Below are 7,374 nucleotides of genomic sequence, written 5' to 3'. Positions count from 1 at the left end.
TCAATCACAGGTAGGATGTGGGAAAGGCATAGGAGAAAATAAATATATTCCAAGGGCTGGGGGTTGTGGTTCAGCATGTGAAATGTTCTGGGTTTTGCCACAAAAGGAAATAATCTAACTTTGCAAAATGTTATCATTTGGAGAACACTAGCTAAAAATACACAGAGGATACCTGTTTTCTTCCTTATGTTTCCTGTAAGCCCACGATTACCTGAAAAATGTTTCAATAAACAAAATAAAACTGAAAAAATAAGCAAACACTAAGTTCAAATATTCAAATATTTTTATAATGAAACATCATTGAAATGTACTTTAAATTATGTATATTTTTATATTGGTGAAATCATCCTTGGAATCTTGCTAATTTTGTTGACATGCATGGCTTTCCCATGTATGTCTTTTCTTTCCATCTGCAAATTATTTGCTATTTTCTTATTTAAAAATATTAAATTTTTGTAAGCAACACTGTGTGGCTGATGAACAAAACCGTCTGACACAATTTGAGCTTTCTATAGCAAGAAAGTCTAACCTATTCCAGTGTTCTCATCCCCATGAGACATCCCATTATAATAGGCTCAAACAATTAAAAAATATCTTATATTTACACTATTGCTACCCAAATACTTAATAAAATGTTTCTGACTTGAAGTACTTTCATTCAGAATTAATAGTACTAGACTTATTTTCTCATTGCATAAAACCAACACTATTGGGTTTAATGTAGCTCAAGCAATGCTTAGTCCAAGTAAACCGTGACCACATCTTTCTTGGAATATCCAAAATAGAAGAATCAATTAAATAATTTTTCTAATATAGTTTATTCTTGATTTAGACATAACATCTCAGAAAATATGATATATCCAGAAGGACTGAAATATTGAATGTATGCATGTTATGTTCATTTACTTAAACAGCAGGGGCACATACTTTTAATTCCAGCACTTGGGAGGTGCAGGCAAGAAGATCTTCTTTTGAGATCAGCAGTAGCCTAGTTTACATAGGAAGTTTCACAAGTTCTAGGCCAGCCAGGTCTGAGGCTACAAAGAGACACTTCTCAAACCTCTCCCCATAAAAAAGATAGAAAGATAAAAAGAAAAGGTGAGGCAATTTTTCTAAGATCATAAGGGGAGAAGAACATTTCTTTTTAAAAATATTGTATTTATTTTTGTTCATTTTATGTGTATGAGTGTAAATGCAAGTTAATTCAATACTCCTTGGAAACACTGTTTTCCTTTTCATTTCTTTAAAAGAAAAAGGCAGAAAAATAAATGTTAATTAACTCTGATGAGATCCCTTGGTGCTGTTTTGCTAAACTCTTCATGCAAACATGCCCTACAATCTGTGTAATATTTAATGTGCTGATGATATAAAATTATTTTTCTGAATATTTATTCAATAGTCATTGGAAACACTATTTTCTTTTTCATTTACTTAAAATATTTCTGTTTGGCTAATTAACTAGTAAATACTTGCATAAAACTATGAATATTTCCATCATGTCCTCAGCTTATCAATTTGTGTGTACCATATATTATGTATAATATGTATTGATATAGAAATACATATATACATCAATATCTAAGTTGGTCTGTGAAAAATATGTATCTGTAAGCTAAATGTTACCACATATTACATATGTAATTCAATATAATATGTTTATATAGTTGCTGTATAAAAATAATATGTTTTCAAACACCTGAGTATTTTCAGGCAGCAAACACAAACTGGCTAAGATCTACAGATGGACAGCAGAGGGCGCTCATTTCCTGCTACGTAGAGAAAGTCCACAGCACTCTACATTGTTCCAGAAAGGTGTGTGGCTTTGTCAGTTTACTTAGAAAAGACAGAGAAACATGATTTTCCATCAAAGAAATTAAGGAAAGGAAATCTAATTGGGTATTATTTTGGTGGAATCAAGTACTAAATATTAACTGTCATAACATTTAGTGAGTAGAGAAAAATGTTTAAAGGAAATCCATGTACATATTTAGTTATAGCATTTTGTGTCTCTCCATGTATTTATCTAGGCTTCATGAAAATTATAACCTAGATTTTAATGTTTTATCTCTATTTATATCTCTGTATATGCAAATTATTACTTGTGGATTACTGTAGACTATTTATTATTACTAATAAAGATATGTTTAATTGTGTAATACAGTGGGAAAAAATGTCTTGCTTCGAACTAATATATTTTTGTAATGTGTAAACGCATCAGTGTATATGAAAGGGAGAGAGGATTTGTGAATTACAAAGCATTTAAAAATATTTTATTGATTCTTTTTATTTTATGTGTATATTAGTGTATTGCTTGCATGTATGTGAGTGCATACTTGTCATGCAATGCTGCAGAGGTCACAAGAGAGCTTTGGATTCCTCTGGAACTGGAGTTAAGGATGATTCATAGCCACCATGTAGGTTCCGGAATCAAACCCAGGTCCTCTGCAAGAGCAGTCAGTGCTCTTAATTGCTGAGCCATCTCTCCCGCCCCTACAAAGCATTTTTTAAATAGATGATATTATAGGGCTTTCCTCGAAATGTAGTCAAAGATGATTAATAAAGGCCCCAATGAAAGTACTAACTTTAAAATAAATGATAAAAATGAAGTTAACTTAGTATGGAATTCAATTAGAATTCGTGCATTCTTGCTTTAAAGGACTTCCTTCAACTTATATTTTATCATTTATTTTGGTAATTTAAACAGTGCATATTATTGATTTGAAACCTTAGATCTTATAATCATACAAATCAACTCTGAGTCTGCTAGCATCAGAAATTGCCTTGCTATGATTGTAATAATTTTAACACTTCTAGGTAAGCTCCTTGAAGCCTGTTCTCTCTTCTACCATGTGGTTTCCAGGGATAGAACTTGTTTCACATGGGTTGGCAGCAAGCAATGTTTCCTGCTAAGCCATCTTGCAGGACCCTTATATTTAATTTATAGATGTTAAATTGAGTGAATTAATGCAAGAATATCTGAAGAAAATCACTGGTTGTATTTAATTGAATATTTCTTAAAGAATTAATTTTTAATTAAAATATTACTTATTAGATACAATTGCATGAGAAAGAGAAGCAAAATATGTATGAATTTGTGTGCAAAATTTTAGGTAGGTACTTTTTGTATATAATAAAATGAGCTTTCATTAATTTCTACTAACTTCTCAGGATAAATGTTCAGTGTATCAAATTAGTGCTTAATAAGTTCTGAATATATGAATTTGAGCTGCTTTTGTTAGACATCGTTTGTTTAGTCTCATTAGTTGTGATTTTTTCTCTGTTATTACTTTTATTTTATGTGTATGAGAGTATTACCTGCATGGACTTAAGCACACCCATGTTGTGCAATGTCCAGGGAGATCAGAAGATGACATCAGATTCCCTGGAAGTGTAGTTACTGACAGTTGTTAGTTAGTATGTGGGTGACATGCTAGGCAAATTTACAGGTGATTTTGGATGAGACATATGTATTTTATTAGAAAAAAAGAGAAATATTAAATATAAATATTTTCTTTAACAATTTTAGGTCTTTCAAATTCCATAATTTGCAAATCATATCTCTTCTATATTGTCTTTAGACATTTATGTTTCTAAATACCTTTTGTTATTACTTTTATGTGTTCTAATTTTTAAAACCTATCATTGAAGTTTATTGTATTTGAATTCTTTGTACAGTATCATTGACACAGTATGAACCTGAGTATAGCAGAAGTAATAATTGAATAAAATAGCAGTGTTTTGATTTCATGTCTTAATTCTTATTAATTTACTTTGCCTTTTTTCCTTCTACCTTGTAGTTTTGAGAAAGGTGGTTTTTCTCATAAAGGTTTTGATAATATTTTCTCATGCAAAATGATTGTCAATTCAAGTCATCAGCAGTCTCAGGAATCAATACAGATGGATACATGACAGATCCAGTTGCTAAAATCAGTATGGATTTTGAACAAAGTGTCAGCTGTGCCATAATCTATTTAGCCTCAGAATTGCATGTTTTCTGTTGTTCCTACCTTTTAGAAAAGAAGGTGTTGGACTGAATAAAAATTCACAAAAGTCATTTAATCAATAAAGACAAAAGTAATAAATGAAAGATAAATCTGTGTGAACAGAAGTAAACCAATTTCACTTTAGGATAGAAAAATGGCCTAAAAGGAAAGAAAAAGAAAAGAATAAAAGGTGTCCATTATAAATACAACAACTATGGTGGCTTCCTTGTTAAGCAGGGCATGTTAATCTGAGGACACGTAGAAACAGTGAATAGGCAGGAAGCACAGAAAACACAAGATGATGGAAACAGTGCCAATCTTAAGGTATCTACTTAGCTCTATGCTCTAATCACACTCTTCCCCAGATCCCATGTGTTTGAATAATACAATCATAGACTTGCAACTTTATACACATTTTCTTTTTCCTTTCGAATATCTCAATTAATAAGCCTATAGTCAGAGATTCTACCACTATTTCTAAATTATTACACGGCAACTCGACACATCAGTGTGTATCAAAATCATACTCTGGAGGGGTAGAGCTATGGTTCAGCAGTTAAAACACTTGCAGCTCTTGTGGAAGACCCTGGGTCAGTTCCCAGCACCCACAGGGCAGCTAATAACTGTCTATAACTCCAGTTCCAGGGGATCTGACACACTCTTCTGAAAAACTCATTCTCTGTTTGTCTGTGAGATCAGTTCTGTGACTAATTTTATAAAATGTCTTTAGGAGAAATATAAAATCTAAAGTAAAAGGAAGACCTTAAGTTTGGGCCTATCTCCAGGCAAGATGTCTTGTTTCTTAAAATTTTTTCCAGTTTTATTTTATTTTATTTTAACTTAAAAAGAACTTTATTGAGAATTTCATTCATGCAATAAAGGTGTTTCGATCAAATCCATGCCCACTCTCTCCCCTCCGACACCACCCATATTTCCCCATCACTTTTTTCTGACAACTTTCTGTATTTCTTTCTTTCTTTCTTTCTTTCTTTCTTTCTTTCTTTCTTCTTTCTTTAAATGGGGTTTTTTGGTCTTCTAACATTACTCCTCTGAAGAGGTAACCCTAAAATCTTTTAGAGATTACATAAGAGCTCCCAAATACTTATGTCATTTTTGGTCTTTGGAACAGAATATGTTGTTAAAATGCCCAAGGACATTTTGATTTTTAGCCAAGAAACTGGCTACTTTTCTTTGGGGTCTGTTTTACCCTAACTGCTTAGCGAATTCCTACCTCCTATTCTTCTTATATCATCCACTGAAAAGGTTACACAAATTGCTGATAGGGAATTGGGCGCAGACTGCTTTGGCTTCTTCCATGCTGAACAGGGACACAGGGTGAGGCAATGGGGGTACTTCTTCGGTGAGTTTATCTAAAAGACTACCAAATTGCAGAACTCTTATCTGTAGGGAGTGAATAGGGGATGTGAAGGCAAGAGTAGTCAACATTACAAGTTCTAGACTAAGAACCAGAAAAAAGTCAGAACAGGGCAAATTTCTAATGTTCATATCAGAGTCCACTGGGAGTTCTTGACGAGAGCTTCCAAAAGCATCTCTCTATTGGGTTCCTCCTCATTTTTCTTTTGTCTGCCAAGGCTGGACTTGAGAGTGATGGATTCGGGATTTGCTTTCAGGTATTTTAATAGATGTTGGAGTGATTAGAATCAGTGTCAGTTCCCTCTCAAGGGCTTCTAGATAGGGGGAGAAAACAAATTTATGCAATATTTTAGAATAATACTGGGTTGTCTCCCTTAACTCCAGGTGGGCACTATTCTTTCTTAAATTTTATTATGCATTATATTAATAGAATTGAATTTTATATTTCCTTACATGAAGTTTCGGTGTACTCATCAAACACAATTATACTTTACCCTGTCCAGAATCCTTATTATGCACTATTCTGAGTTCAGATCAACACTTTAGCTTACACATATAAGAAATAAGTTTCAGCAGTTGTCTCTACATGTCTAGTTTATATCATTTAACACAAAATGTCCACCATCCTTTTCTTGTGAATGATAGGATTTAAATTTTCATTTATTTCCAATGTAACTTTATGTGAGTTTATTTAAGTTCAGTAAGAAACAGAGAAAATCATTAGTGTTGTCACTCTGCTAAGACTCCAAGTTTGTCGGTTTGTCTGAGTGTAACAGTAATGAACACCACATTGGTGCCACTACTGTAGACCTTGCCTTGCCTGTCCTCAAATCCAAGCACTTGCCCTCTTTGCTGCAGGGTGACTGCTTGCTGTTTAGTCAGTATCTTCTCCCTCAGGTCTGTTGCTTACTCTGGCTTCTTCCACCATAATCTGTTGCTTTTTTTCTTGGCTTTCAAACCACTCAACCATCAGTGTGTGAGGATAGCCAGCCAAGTAGGCTCCATTATAGGAAGCTCTTCCCATACCTGAGGCAGCTGAGGTCAAAACAGTGGCATACTGATGTTAAAATTACAGGGGACGGGAAAAGTGATTTTTCACGATTGGACTGTAGGCATGACCAGTACCTACAGTTTCTCAGATGGATACACATAAATCAGGAAGTACTCTACATGATTCCTTCAGAATAATAAACACAATAGTTCTCCATTTTCATGAAAATAGGTTGTTAGATTAATTCAAACAATTTTATTAAAGCTTTAATTCAGAGATCACATCTGAGTACAGATTTGTGTCCACAAAATGATATGTTGATGAACTGAAAGGTCACTTGTCATTGGTGACCAATTACAATGATCAAAAAATGCTGTGTAAGTTTCTCCTCTCATAATTTAATAAAATACAGTAAATCACCCTGGCCTTTGAGGTAAGCCTTTTAGAAGGGACATGGAAAACAGTGCTTTGAAAAAAATTGAATGAGTAGAATTTAAAGCAATTTAAGCATGTGGCCTGGCCCTCTGAGAGAAATGTACATGCTTGTGTCTTTGGATACTATGCTTGCCAGAGGAAAGCTAAGTTGTCAATGATTTAATTGCCCTGGGGATTGCAAAGGTGATCTTGTAGTTTGCCTCCAGTGACAGGTGCTATCCCTTTATTGTAATTTGAACCCCTGGGTGTTAAAACATTCATGACTTTTCTGTTAGGAAATCTGCATACTCCTCTGCCATGTTTATTCATAATCCTCTGATGGGTTGCAGACAAGCTCCTGCAGAACTTAAGGCTTTGGCATTTTCATCAGAAATTGCTACCTTCAAGCAGAAACAAAAAAAGACTAGACTTCTTTCCATTTTAAAAAATTCATTAACTAGCTATATTTTAGCATTTTGGGCCTTTGGCAATTGTGTTAATTATGAAATACTGGCTTTATTATGGGATTTTTTTTTTCCCCAGTAATTAGTGCTTAGGGAATATTATATAAAGACATACGTTTGACTGTTTTTCAGTATTTGCACACCAGAG

At 33.6% G+C, this 7,374-nt stretch overlaps 1 non-coding gene across 1 annotated transcript; it reads left to right on the top strand.

The window, feature by feature from the left end:
* The first annotated feature begins 457 nt into the window (after positions 1–457).
* Positions 458–584, top strand: LOC115070215. The gene has a single exon (XR_003849412.1). It is a non-coding gene; the product is annotated as a small nucleolar RNA SNORA28 (small nucleolar RNA).
* The last annotated feature ends 6,790 nt before the right edge of the window (positions 585–7,374 follow it).

Source organism: Nannospalax galili, unplaced genomic scaffold (genome assembly GCF_000622305.1).
Source record: "Nannospalax galili isolate Female #2095 unplaced genomic scaffold, S.galili_v1.0 scaffold293, whole genome shotgun sequence".
Classification (NCBI taxonomy): Eukaryota; Metazoa; Chordata; class Mammalia; order Rodentia; family Spalacidae; genus Nannospalax; species Nannospalax galili.
The sequence above is the reverse complement of the archived record's forward strand: the minus strand, read 5'-3'. Positions and strand labels throughout refer to the sequence as shown.